The sequence below is a fragment of the Lampetra planeri genome, chromosome 45, assembly GCF_965212315.1.
Source record: "Lampetra planeri chromosome 45, kcLamPlan1.2.h2, whole genome shotgun sequence".
Classification (NCBI taxonomy): domain Eukaryota; kingdom Metazoa; phylum Chordata; class Hyperoartia; order Petromyzontiformes; family Petromyzontidae; genus Lampetra; species Lampetra planeri.
In genome coordinates this window covers 8,756,366-8,771,292 of record NC_136151.1, presented here as the reverse complement: position 1 = coordinate 8,771,292, position 14,927 = coordinate 8,756,366, and the positions used below count along the sequence as shown (strand labels likewise).

The 14,927-nt window shown below is 47.1% G+C and overlaps 1 pseudogene across 1 annotated transcript; it reads right to left on the bottom strand.

Moving 5' to 3' along the window:
• Window positions 1-1,778: 1,778 nt before the first annotated feature.
• LOC144733111 (E3 ubiquitin-protein ligase TRIM11-like) lies at window positions 1,779-13,859 on the bottom strand (annotated as a pseudogene). Its single transcript, XR_013588311.1, has 6 exons — window positions 13,093-13,859; window positions 12,050-12,145; window positions 6,456-6,689; window positions 6,312-6,334; window positions 5,445-5,548; window positions 1,779-2,794 (listed from the first exon to the last, which is right to left on the bottom strand). The product of XR_013588311.1 is annotated as an E3 ubiquitin-protein ligase TRIM11-like (transcript).
• Window positions 13,860-14,927: the final 1,068 nt, after the last annotated feature.

Genomic DNA, 14,927 nt, shown 5'->3' with positions numbered 1-14,927 from the left:
GGGCGACTTGCCAGGCAAGGCCCACTGAGCTATGCAGCTCTTTTATAGTTCTACTCACAGAAGCGACTTCGCCACACGTGACGACAGCTCAATGAAGTGGCTTGTTGCAAAAACATTTATAGCAGCCAAATACTCATAATTCTAAATGTGGAGGTCAAATCGGAAAAATCCACGCGACCACGGGGATAGAGAGACACGGAAACTTCAATATACAGCAGGCGTCAGGGTCGGGATCGAGCCCACGACCTCCTGTACACCAGGCGAGGTAGTTAACATCTCCTAGGCACCGTAGCGCTTTGATGTGGAATAATGCTCTGAGCATCGTGTCAGTGTCTTGTGAACCAAGATTCTTCTCATCATATTGTCACCCTTTAGTTGGCTGTCGGTATCCTGAACAGAAATAAAATATTAATCGCTTGTTAACTTATGAAGATCATAAAATATGAAGGAGGGGGAGGAGGGAGCAGGCGGAAGACGGGGAGGGGGGAGGAGGAGGGGGGGGAGGAGGCGGGGGGTAGGAGGAGGGGGGAGGAGAGGAGGAGGGTGGGAGGAGGAGGGGGGGAGGAGGAGGGGGGGAAGGAACGAGAAGGGGGTGAGACGCTCCATAAGCATAGCGATGGCAGTCGATTGCAATCACTGAGCACGCTTCACGACCATCTTGCTGAACACCGCGCGATGGAACCCGGCTTGTGACGACGCCTTTTGAATGCGAGGGTCACGCTAGGGGCTGCGAGGTGGCCAGATGGCGCCACGTGGAGCAGGTTCGTGACACCCTCCTTGACGCTCCTCGCCTTCGTCTCCGTGACGCTCCTTGCGGTCGCGACGCTGAGACGACGTCGTGGGCAGCAGGGGGCAGTGCAGCGACATCCGTGGCTGTCCCTGCTCTGTGATTGGCTCCCGGCGTCTGTCCACGTGACCCGTCTTCACGACCCGCGCTTGGCAGCGTGGCGAAGTACGGTCAGAGAACTCCCATAACCCGCACGGCATCGAGTGGCCTCTGTCTGTGTACGGAGGTACGCGTGTTGAACTTCTTTCGCACCGTACGTAGCCAACTGTGCTAATCAGAGGTGCTGGAGTCCAGGGGTGGGTTGACAAGAATAACAACAACAATAATTTCAACTTGTAGCACGCTGCACGGTCAGTCGCTCGCTCTCGCGCAGAGAGGACGACCTCAGAGACGCCAGTAGAAGGATCTGTTTGTTTTTGTTGTCGCCAGCGCGGTGACGTGATGACGTCACAGCGAGGGACTCCCCCAGTGGCGGGAATCCAGAACGTCAGAATCTGTGTTTGTGGTGCAGGAGGAATCCGATGAGCTGTGAAGTTCTTTGTGTTCACAGATGGTGCAGTGGTGAGGGGCGGGCGTGGGGGGAGCGCGTGGGGGGGTTGGGGTAGGGGGGGGTGACATGGTGACGTCACCGCGTTGAGGCAGCTTGCGTGGTGATATCACCGCGTTGGGGCAGCGTGCGTGACGTCACCACGTTGGGGGGGGGGGGTTGACGTGCGTGATGACGTTACCGCGTTGGGGGAGCGTGCGTGACGACGTCACCGCATTGGGGGAGCGTGACGTCACCACGTCCATGACGCAGCAGCAGAAGACAACTTGAACAGCTCGGACATTGTTGGCGCCTTTTGTGTTTGGCGCCGTCTCTTTATTTGTTTATTAATTTGTAGATTTAATTTGCTTGGCAGTGGCTGTGTAGAGGATTTGGTCCTCGTGTTTAATTAATGAACGGCGTTGCGGGATGCAGTGAGCACGAATGACGCTGTACACAACTACATTGTTGTTGTTGTTTGTGTTCTGTATTTTTTTTGTAGAATCGACGATACAAGCGTTACATTGCCACTGTCGTACGCGCACATTTATACTTTTTAAAATTAATAATATCATTCTTGTTGTATCTCTCCCACAACCCATGACACCACCAGTGTATAAACACATCCCAGTTCATCATTGCTAATCACTGCACCCCTACACTACTGTCACACTCCTCTGGCAGGGTGAATCCATCCACGTTGGCTTCACACACACACAGAGCGGTACTTATTTTATCCCCCCCCCCCCCAATGAAGGTTGTGAGGATTGTTTACGCTCAGCCCCCCCGTTGTAATGGAGAGCCACGCAGACCCTAGCCACCGACAGCCACCAACCAGCCACGGACGTGGCGCTGCGCGTGGCGGTGACGAGGGTGGCGAGCGCCGTGCGTCGTGGTGGCGTCTGCCCTCTGCGCTTTTCACGTTCACCTCTCTCAGGACGCACCACTCAGATCCACAATCCTCACTGAGTCACCAACATCACACCACACCCCCAGCCCAGGGTGTAGGGGCTGAGTGAAAGTTTTATTAAACGAGTACAACGGCGCCATGGAGTCGGCGCTGTAAAACGACAGCAGCCCCGCGTCCCAGTCCAGGTGGACCCCGACTCTCCACGGAGGCTCCGGCACCGACAGTGACGTCACTACCCCGCCATGCAACACTGAGAAGCTGTCGCCATCTTTCTCTAGACACCAGGAGACGTCGCTCCCTCCCAGGCAGCACTCAGCACCATCCTCTCTCCGTGGGATCGTCCCGTACGCGACTCCAACCCGATACCCCCTCGCGCTCCCCACGTCCACCTCCCAGTAGTGCTGACCCGACGAGAAGCTCTCAGAGCACAGCGCTTGTCGCCAGACATCAAAGCGGTGTGGGTGATGGGGGCGACCCTGGGAGACACCGCTCTGCGTCACCGTCCTGAGATCCGAGGAAATCTGGAGGTGGTCGTGGGCTGAGTTTTTGTCCAGAATCGGTGAGCGTCCATCTGTGGTGAGTATTAGTGTACACATACTAATATTAGTTAGTATTAGTGTACACATACTAATATTAGTTAGTGTTAGTGTACACACACTAATATTAGTTAGTATTAGTGTACACATACTAATATTAGTATTAGTGTACACATTATAATATTCGTTAGTATTAGTGTACACACACTAATTTTAGTTAGTATTAGTGTACATATACTAATATTCGTTAGTATTAGTGTACACACCCTAATATTAGTTAGTATTAGTGTACACATACTAATATTAGTTAGTATTAGTGTACACAAACTAATATTAGTATAATTGTACACATACTAATATTAGTTAGAATTAGTGTACACATACTAATATTAGTTAGTATTAGTGTACACTTACTTATATTAGTTAGTATTAGTATACACACACTAATATTCGTTACTATTAGTGTACACACACTAATATTCGTCAGTATTAGTGTACACATACTAATATTCGTTAGTATTAGTGTACACACACTAATATTTGTTAGTATTAGTGTACACACTAATATTCGTTAATATTAGTGTACACACACTAATATTCATTAGTATTAGTGTACATCAAGCATGTCCAAAGTCCGGCTCGCGGGCCAATCACGGCCCGCGGTCAGATTTCACACGGCCCGCAGCTTCGGTCTCATAAATCATAAAACTCTCCTGTGACCACACGGTGGCAGCACCATTCTTATTCTATCTGGCTCTGCATCCGTGCCGCAAACTCCTTCTCGAGTCATTTCTGCTATGGCGACTGCAACAAACAAAATGCGGTCATTCGCTAAGAAAATGCTGAGCTTATTCGGTTCCACATATTTGTGTGAGCAAACATTCTCAGTCATGAACTTAATCAATAACCAATTGAGGTCAAGGATGAGCGACTCCCACTTGCGTGGCATTTTACGCATCTCAACAACTGCCCTCAAGCCAGACCTGGTCTCTTTACTGAAATCTATATCTCAGTATCACTTCTCATCAGTGTCAGCAAGTTATCTGTTCCTTGATCAATCTGAAATTGAGTGTTTTGAACGGTAACATCTGTCACTATTAACAGTGAAAAGCCTAAAGCACACTAATGCACTTGGACTTATGGCACTTGTTTTATTAAACTCTTGAATAAGATTTGGTTATAACTGTTGATGTTATGTACCTGTAGATGTGACACAAACTATTGCTTTCTGAAAGATCTTGTAAAGATAAGGGCAAAATTAACTTGTTATGAAGTTTAATGATAACAGACCACTTTGCATTACTTATAACTCCTGTTTAAAATGTTCATGAGGCACAGATATTTAACTCATGGAAATTTAAGGTATTCTATACCTGAATGAAAGGCAGAATTGTGTTTTTAGAGTTGTTCACGTCTGCCTAAGTGGCTTATATTTGGTTACATTGTCATTTGAAAAATAAAGGTAATTGTGACAATGAACATTGTTTTATAACAGTGTGTATTTTCAAGTAACTTTTGTGGTTAAAAAAATGTCAGAAGGAACTATTGGCCCCCGGGCATCTTCACTTTATCAAAGGTGGCCCTCTTTGCAAAAAGTTTGGACACCCCTGGTGTACATACACTAATATTCGCTAGTATTAGTGTACACAAACTAATATTCGTTAGTATTAGTGTATACATACTAATATTCGTTAGTATTAGTATACATATATTAATATTTGTTAGTATTAGTGTACACATACTATGATTAGTTAGTATTAGTGTACACATACTAATATCCGTTAGTACTGTTAATCACTTGTGAATAAGAATTAGTGAATAATAATAAATAATAATAGTACTACACTAACATGACATTGTGTGTCACGGCCTCGCACACTCTCACACCCACACACAGACATTGTGTGTCACAGCCTCGCACACTCTCACATCCACACACAGACATTGTGTGTCACAGCCTTGCACACTCTCACATCCACACACACAGATATTGTGTGTCACTCCGCTGCTGGATGAGCGCCTCCCCGCTCCGTGTGCGTCCTGGAGGGGGGGGGGTTTATTTGACAATACTTCACCACTCTTGTCGGTGCTCGTTGGTGATGGTGGGGATCGTGAAGTTGGAAGCGTAGAGGTGCAGTACAACAATGGTTCACGCTGCACTGACATTTGCTGGTGTGATGTGTAAACATTCGGCACGAGGGAGACAATGGCGGCCGGGCGTGGTGCTGGCAACCCACTCCCTCTTGTGCCGTTCCGACCTTCATAGGTGCTGCTGCTACTCGCTAACAGCACTTGCCCCCGTACCCAGCAGTAGGGTTTAGTAGAATATTGAAACTGTTAAACTCATTATCTTTCACCAGGTAGAGCCCACTGATCCATGTCACTCTCTTCCAGAGTCGGCGTCTCTCTCCCCATGGTAGCTTGGATTTTTCCTTGGTTCCTCGCGTTTTTACTTCCACGTTTAGAATCAATCTGCATTCTGAGGATTTGGCTGCTGCTATAAATATCCACGTGATGAGCCACTTCGTAGAGTTGTCATTTGTGATAGTCAGGTCGCTTGCGACAAAAAAGCGACATGGTTCAGTGGGTTACTTACCTGGTGAAATAAAATGTTGACGAAGGTGGGGAGCACAGAAGTGCAGTGCAACAGAGCGGGACACGTGTGTGAAAGACGAAGGAACTCACAGAGGACAGGCAGGAATCTGTTCACGACCCTTTCAAGGGAGCAGATCGTGGTGGCGTCCATTGAAATGGGAGGTGGTGGTGCAGTTCCCTTTGGGAACTTTCTCCTGGGACAACCACCAACAGTATCACACACAGCATCGTATAACCACAGCATTGCAACACTCAGCATCCATAGCACACGCAGCCCGTGTCTCACACACAACCCGTGTCTCTCAAACAGTGTCTCACACACAGCCCGTGCCTCACACACAGTCCGTGTCTCCCACACAGCCCGTGTCTCACACACAGCCCGTGTCTCACACACAACCCGTATCACACACACAGCCCGTGTCTCACACACAGTCAGTGTCTCACACACAGCCAGTGTCAGACACACAGCCCATGTCTCACATACAGCCCATGTCTCACACACAGCCCGTGTCTCACACACAGCCAGTGTCTCACACACAGCCAGTGTCTCACACATAGCCCGTGTCTCACACACAGCCAGTGTCTCACACACAGCCCGTGTCTCACACACAGCCCATGTCTCACACACAGCCCGTGTCTCACACACAGCCAGTGTCTCACACACAGCCCGTGCCTCACACACAGCCTGTGTCTCACACACAGCCCGTGTCTCACACACAGCCCGTGTCTCACACACAGTCAGTGTCTCACGCACAGTCCGTGTCTCACACACAGCCAGTGTCTCACACACAGCCCGTGCCTCACACACAGCCCATGTCTCACACACAGCCCGTGTCTCACACACAGCCAGTGTCTCACACACAGCCCGTGCCTCACACACAGCCCGTGTCTCACACACAGCCAGTGTCTTACACACATCTACTGTGTTGTGAGTATTTATACATTAAGGATCTGTACCTGCGCGTCACCTCCACGTGACCCTATGGAAGAGAGAGAGATCATGAGTGAAGTCTCTACCCTTGGACCACAAGCTCCCCTCTGCCACTGCCTGCTCTGTTGTTCTGGACACCCAAATGGCGTCTCCACAGAGGCGCTCCCCACCTGCAGGAAGGCGAGCGAGTCCCTCTCGTGCTGCAGAGCGCGCAGGCGAGCGGCCGCCGTCTGGAGCTCGCCGATCTCCCGCTTGTGACGAGCGATGTCCTCGTCTATCCGGGACAGCAGCTCGCGCTCCTTCACGGCCACGCGTTGGAGAGCCTCCCTCTCGTCCTCGTTCAGAGACATCCTTAGCAAGGCGAACTTGCCCGTGATGCGACCCCTGATCCCGGCCACCGATTCCTGCGGAGACGCGGGCACCACGGTTGGCTCCTTGAGCCATGAGTCACTCCGTGTGTGCGTGTGGGCATCGTGGTGGCTATGAGATGTTGACTCCCTCGCCTGGTTTTCAGCAGGTCGTGGTTTTGATCCCGACCCTGATGCCTGTAGATTTGGAGTTTGTTCTCTCTGTAGTTGTATGGATTTTTCTTCGAGTCCCCTTGTTTATGCCTTCACATTTAGGATCAACGTGGCACGTTTAGAGTATTTGGCTGCTATCAGTTTCCACATTGCAATCAGCCACTTTTCTAAGCTCTCATTTGTAATAGCCAGGTCGCTTCTGAAAAATAACTACACAGCTCAGTGGAGCCGTTCCTGGAAAAATAAAAATTAGTTCAGTCTATGGGTCTCTATGGGTGTCTATGTATCGATATGGGTCTCTCTGTATAGTTTGCTGCTGCTATAAATTTCCACGTGATGATGATGATGTAAACCACTTGGTTGATCTATAATTCGTGATTGCCAGGTCACTTCCAATAAAGAGCTGTAGAGGTCAGTGGGCCTTACCTGGTAAAATATTAAAATAATATTCCCGAGTGGTGAATCATGCCCCAGTGACGAAGCGCCCATGGGACTGAGTCTATCCATGCCAATTGTGCAAGATGGGTGCCGCTCTCTTCTTGTTTCTCCCCTAGAGGGCGTTGGGGTCGTGGATGTTGAGACTCGGGCACTCGGAGTCTGGTGGGGGCCCCCTCGTGGGTCCGACGAGATGTGGCGAGATATAATTGTAGTTTTTTACCCTTTTAAACTGGTACAAAACTGACACCTTTATTCAAGGCATCATGTTTGCAATAACCACAACACAAGTAGTCAAAAAAGCAATCAACTTCAAGGACAATGCATATTATTATCATTATCAGAGTTGCTTATTTTTGTTTGCTTTTTTGACTACTTGTGTTGTGGTTATTGCAAACATGATGCCTTGAATAAAGGTGTCAGTTTTGTACCAGTTTAAAGGGGTAAAAACCTACTACTAAATTTTGCTACTGGTAAAAGAGATCTCATAGTGTAAATCAGGGGTCCTCAAACTACGGCCCGCGGGCCACATGCGGCCCGCTGAGGACATTTATCCGGCTCATGGTCACTAATTGGGCTGCGCTTGTGAGCACTAATTGGGCTGCGCTGGTGAGCACTAATTGGGCTGCGCTGGTGAACACTCATTGAGCTGCGGCGGTGGGCACTGATTGAGCTGCGGCGGTGGGCACTCATTGTGCCCACCGCACTGCGATCTGTGAACAAAACTGCAGGTGTAATTAACTTTTTAATGGCACCCGCACCAGTGTTAGCCTGGGGTAAAAGCGGAGTTCCCCCAATCAGACTGCATTGATGGGCAGTGCAGTCTGTATGTCCCTGTGTGGGCAAAGTTATTGCTGGTATATTGTTTTTGTAGCGCTGTATATATATTGGTATTTTACTAATAGCACAGAAGAGCTTGCTGCAGTGCAGCAAGCTCTTCTGTGACTTTGAAATAGTCATTCGTCCCACGAATAAAAATTAGAAGTTGTGCAGAATCACGAACATCATTGCTTTCGTCGATTGCCAAGGAAAAATAGGAAAGTTTTTTTGTGGAGTTTTGCAAATGCTGATGCAAATTGTCTCCCATTTCTTCAATCCTCCGTGTAATTGTAGGTCCTGAAAGACTCACAGTACTAAATAAATCGGTCTTCTCTGGACACATCTCTTTGGCAACAGAAAGAAGGCATTCTTTAACAAATTCTCCCTCCACGAATGGTCTGCCAGTGCACGCTATTAGCTTGGCAACTTGAAAACTTGCTCGCAGTGATGAAATATGTAGCTGCTTCTGCTTCACAAAAGTATTTTGCTGAGTTGTTAATGTATTTTTCAGTTTCGGTTTAAAGCTTTCGTGACTGCAGGGATTCATCTTCTTGGTTCTTTCGGTAAAGTCACGTAGAAGGGAAGTAATAAAATAATAAAATTATGTTTTATTTTTATTCTTTTATTACTTCCCTTCTACGTGACTTTACCGAAAGAACCAAGAAGATGTATTTTTCAGTTTTAATATTTTATCATTTCTCACTTCTCCGACCAAACAATCATATTTATCTTTATGTTGAGTTTCATAGTGTCGACGTAAATTGTGTTCTTTGAACACAGACACTATATTCTGGCATATCAGACACACAGCTCTTTCCTTGTACTGCATGAAAAAGTAATCATAAGTCCACTGTTATTTGAATATCCTACACTCCGAGTCAATTTTTCTCTTTCTTGACATCATTGTTTCCTAGGGAGTCAAAATCTATGAAAAGGTTTGCCAAACTGTGAATGGTTTGGAGCTGAACTGGGCTAAACTAGCCAGCGTGACAACTGATGGTGCTCCTAGCATGGTGGGGTCTAAGAAAGGAGTAATTGCTCGCATTAACCAAGAGATGGACAGACATAACCATTCTCATCCAATAGCCATACACTGCCTCATCCACCAACAAGCGCTGTGTAGTAAATCACTGAAGTGGGACTCTGTTATGAAAATTGTGGTATCTTGTGTTAACTTCATTAGAGCTCATGCACTAAACCACAGACAATTTCAGGAATTTCTGTCTGAGCTAAATGTTGACTATGAAGATGTTCTGTACCACACAGAAGTCCGTTGGCTGAGTCGAGGGAGAGTTTTGAAACGTTTCTATGACTTACTTCCACAGATTACAGCTTTTCTGCTTTCAAAAAACAAAAAAGTACCAGAGCTCAATGATGCAGAATGGAAATGGCACCTTGCCTTTCTGACAGATGTAACAGAACTACTCAGCAGTTTCAATGTGCAACTTCAAGGAAAGGGGAAGCTCATCTGTGATATGCAATCACATGTCAAAGCATTTGAAGTAAAATTAGGCCTCCTCATCAAACAAGTGAAGGAGGAAAACTTCTGCCATCTCCCCACAACTCAAAATCTATTAGCGGAAAAACCATTGGTTGCATTCCCAAACAAAACATGTGTGGATTCACTGGAAAAATTGCAAAAGGAGTTCCAATTTAGATTTAAAGAGCTTCATCTCCATGAACAGGACATACAGCTTTTCCGTAACCCATTTTCTATTGACATTGAAAATGTGGATACAATTTACCAAATGAAACTGGCTGAACTGCAGAATTGTGACTCTCTGAAAGACGCATTCAAGTCAAGCAGCCTTCATAATTTCTATGCATCTCTCCCCTCTGAGACATATCCTCATCTCAGGAACCATGCACTCAATATGGCAACCATCTTTGGCAGCACTTATGTCTGTGAACAGACTTTTTCCAGAATGAAACATTTGAAATCTCCAACCAGATCTAGACTAACGGATGCACACTTGCATCACTTGTTACGACTAGCAGTGACAAATATGTAACCGGACATTGACCATCTCATTAGCCAAAAGCAGGCCCATAGTTCCCATTGAAATACTGGCAAGTTTGTTGATTTAACTTTACTTGTTCTTCATTTTAAATATTGTATTTTTCCCGTTTTGTTTCTTCACTTCAAAATAAGATATATGCAGTGTGCATAGGAATTTGTTCATAGTTTTTTTTAACTATAGTCCGGCCCTCCAACGGTCTGAGGGACAGTGAAGTGGCCCCCTGTTTAAAAAGTTTGAGGACCCCTGGTGTAAATGCTTACCCCGAGCTCTCAATGCTCTGATATTGCACTCTGTTTGAGTTGTACGCCTTCTGGTGTCATCTGGTCCAATACCAATGGGGACTAGGCTCTAAAGAAAGCCGTCTCGGGTGTGGACCAATCAACTTCAAGGACAGTGCATATTATTATCATTATCAGAGTTTCTTATTTTTGTTTGCTTTTTTGACTACTTGTGTTGTGGTTATTGCAAACATGATGCCTTGAATAAAGGTGTCAGTTTTGTACCAGTTTAAAAGGGTAAAAACCTACTACTATATTTTGCTACTGGTAATAGAGATCTCATAGTGTAAATGCTTACCCCGAGCTCTCAATACTCTGATATTGCACTCTGTTTGAGTTGTACGCCTTCTGGTGTCATCTGGTCCAACACCAATGGGGACTAGGCTCTAAAGAAAGCCGTCTCGGGTGTGGACCAATCAACTTCAAGGACAGTGCATATTATTATCATTATCAGAGTTGCTTATTTTTGTTTGTTTTTTGACTACTTGTGTTGTGGTTATTGCAAACATGATGCCTTGAATAAAGGTGTCAGTTTTGTACCAGTTTAAAAGGGTAAAAACCTACTACTATATTTTGCCACTGGTAAAAGTGATCTCATAATGTGGCGAGATGTTAACTGCCTCGCCTGGTATACAGGTGGGCGTGGATTCGACAACGACCCTGATGCCTACGTGGATTTTTCTCCAAGTCCTCCAGATTTTACCTCCACATTTCAAATCGGCGTAATCCAGGTCTGGTTTTCCCATAAGAGCGGCTCGGGTTTAGAGTTCAAGGCATTCGTTATCTGCTGTGAACAACCCGCAGAGCCCAAGAGTGTCTCAGGATTCAAGCAGCGATTAGAGTACAGTATATAGAGTATGTTGCGTCTATCAATTTCCACCTGATAATCCATTTCAATGAGGTATCATTTGTGATATTCAGGTTCCTTCTGCAAAAGAGCTACATGGCTCAGTGGGGCCTTACCTGGTGAAATCAACATAGTTGAGTCTATGGGTCTCCATGTATCTATATATCCCTATGCATCTTTATAGGTCTCTAGGTAATTATTTGGTTCTCTTTGTACCTCTCTTTGTCCCTATGTATCTCTATGGGTCTTTATTTATCTCTATGGGTCTTTATGTAATCTCTATGGATCTGCTGCTATATATTTCCACGTGATGATGATGATCAGGTCAGCCACTTTGTTGAGCTGCTATCGTTTGTGACAGCCATGGCAGCTTCTGAAAAAATCTACACAGCTTAAGGGGGCCTTACCTGGTAAAATAAAAATAGTTGTAGTTTAAATAAACTCTGGCGACGCGATTAGTTACGGCATGAGGTGCAGCTGTGTGGTGTTCGTGCCTCTGCCTCCGTGCCGGTGCGCGATCTCCAGTGCAGTGCAACAGCTGCACGACAGCTCCACCCCGACAATCCGTGGCACTCTCTACATTTTTTTTTATGCCACAGGAGTGGAAGACGCCAAGCCGAGTAACCCGACCTTGCGGCAGACTCGCCGATGCGGCTATCTAATGTGGTAAATGTGCAACCCCCTTGGAATTAATGTTGAGTTTGAAAGTCAATGATATAGTTATAGTAAGAGGTATCACAGTTATGAAGCTGCATGAAGTTCGCTCCAAATAATTTTGACCGCTAAGACTTCCACACTGGATGGAGGTCACGGGGGTCAAAGAGCCAGATCCGGCCACAGTACCTGCGCCTCCTTGCGAGCGGCCTCCATCCACTTCACGGACTCCTCCGCCTTCTTCCTCTTCTCCTCCACCGCTCGCGTCTCCTCCCCAACGCGCGTCTGTAGAGAGAGACGAGACGTCACCAGGGGGTGACTCCAGCCCCCCTGAGCCACCCCTCACACCGCCTTTCCCTCCACACCGACCCCTCCACAGTGAAGGTCCTCATCTCCACGCCGCCTCTGTATGGCGACTAAGAGGGGGGAACGGGAAGTGGGCAAGCTGATGCCTCGTTGTAGCAGCAGCCGGTGGGAGCCGTGCTGGCTTGTTGGCCCTACGGACTCGGACTCAAGAGTCCATGTGCCCACAGCTGTCTAGTTTAGAAGATACATTTAATAGAATTGTCTATCAGGTGACAATGATATCGGTTTCACATCTCTATTCACTTAATTCCTTTACACAGGAATTATGTTTAGTGATAGCCTGGCATGAAATACATCCTGAGGATGTATCCTAAAACACCAAGCAGGAAATGAGCTGTACAGGCAGAGACGGAGATTTCTAAGAGAGAGCATGAACACATACTGCTAATCCTGCATAATGCATGAGCATAATGACTTTAAACCCCTCGCCAAACCTCCTACGCATTTCACAAGTAGTACTAATCGCATATCTGCATTTCCCATAAATATGCTAAATCCCTATTGATATGCAAATTATTTTGTCAATACGCTTTTAGCCCCTCCATCCCAGCATAAATAGTCGCTCCAAGCCTGGGGATTGCCATTCAGACTCTGTCTCTCGACAGACCTGTTCTCCACCTGAAGACGGCTGCTTGCGTTGTGGCCGAAACGTCGTGAGAATTATTTGATTATGTTTTATTTGTATTATTTTATTATTTTCCTTCTACGTGACTTTACCGAAAGAACCAAGAAGATGAATCCCTGCCGTCACGAAAGCTTTAAATCGAAACATGAACACATAATTACGTTTTTTACATCAGATTCTGTGAAGCCCAGTGACAGAATTGGTCAGATCGTGTTGGGGTGTCTCACTTTGAGGGCCTCACCTTCCGTGTCTCGTGCTCGTCCTTCAGCGTGGTGACATCATGTCCTTTGTGTTCTCCTACAATGATGCAAGTTGAGCAGACCAGGCTGCTGTCTACTGTGCAGTAGAATTCCAGCTCCTTGCGGTGCTCCTGGCATCGTCGCTCCTCCAGGTTCACGATGGGAGAAACCAGGACGTGGTCTCTCAGCCTGGGATTCTCCACGTGAGGCCTCGCGTGCATCGCACAGAAAGACATCTCACATCTCAGGCAGGTCTTCACTGCAGGGGTCTGGCTACCAAAGCAGTGGTCACACACGACGGCCGCGGCCATCCTGTCTCCAACTCTGAGCTGCTCCGCCAGGATGGCGAGGGCCACGTTCCTCCTCAGCTGGGGTCGCACAGGGAAGGTCGCTCGGCACTGCAGGCAGCTGAAGCTGCTCGACGTCTACCCGGCGGCCTTCAGGCACCGCAGGCAGAACGGTGTCCGCAGCTCAGCGTGGAGGGGCAGACGAACGTGCCCAGGCAGATGGAGAAGCGCAGCTCACTATCCACACTCTCACTGGGAGTCGCGCTCGCCATGACCCATGGGCTTCGCTGGGATCGCTCGCTGTGTGGCTCAGAGAGACGCTGGACCAGGACCTCTCTCTTATAGGGACGGTGAAGAAGGAAGTAAAATACTAAAAATATTTTCATTGTCGTCACTGACAGCACGAGACACTACCTGGAATGTGAACCCTCGCCCTGAATTACTCAAAACAGCAGCCTGAACACATGATAGTGTAGACACCGCTACATGAACAAAATGTTTCAACGGAACTTACTCTTTAAAAAATAAAGATAGTAGTTGTTAATATAAGTCGTAGAGGTTCAGCTGCGATGGCTGATTCGTGAAATGAGCATCGAGAGATGACAAAGCTTAACGCACAAGTTGATGTCTATGGTAAGACAGAGCAATGGATTGCATGCCACAGTCTCTAAGAGATGTTATCTCCCTCGCCTCTTGATTGCTTTATATTTAGAGTTTGTGTCTCTCTATCTGTCTCCCTTGATCGCGTGAATTTGTATCTGGGTCCTCCGATTCTCCCCTCTACATTTAGAATCAACATCACACGTTTAGAGCTTTTGGCTGCAATCAATTTCCACATAAGCCGCTTCATTGCGCTCTCATTTGTAATAGGCAGAACGCTTCTGACAAAGAGCCACATAGCTCAGTGAGTCGTACTTGGTAAAGTTAAAAAGAGTTTGTGTAGTTGTAGATATCTCATAATGTCCTGTAACTCCATCTTCGGGTAATTACCCCAATGTGACGAGTTGCTTGAATGTCATTGTGGCATCTGAGATGGAATTTGTGTGGAGCCTCCCGTGACCCATCCTGGAATCTTCAGCCTTTTCCTTGCAGTGTGAATCTATCACCAACTCTACCTGCCTCCATCACCCACTGCTGGCGATGTCACCTTCTCTAACTCTCACCTTGACCGAGATTTGAGATCCCCGTGCCACTCAATCACAGCCCCACCCACTGCTTAATTCACCTGCATTGTTGTTTCACATTCACACGCACGCACGGTTATTTAACGCGCATGCACATGCAGCAACACAAACGGCAATCGACATTCGCCGTTAAGTGGCAGCGATGTCACCACGCCATCACCAAGCGGCGTTGTGACATCACCAAGCGGCGTGGTGACGTCACCAAGCGGCGTGGTGACGTCACCAAGCGGCGTAGTGACGTCATCACGCCGCTTGGTGATGTCACCAGAGCTATCTATTTCCCCCACACACATTAACCCATTTGTGCTATCGTTGTCACGTCATGAATCAGTGAATCGAGTCTTGATCTCTTCGTATAGCAGTGCG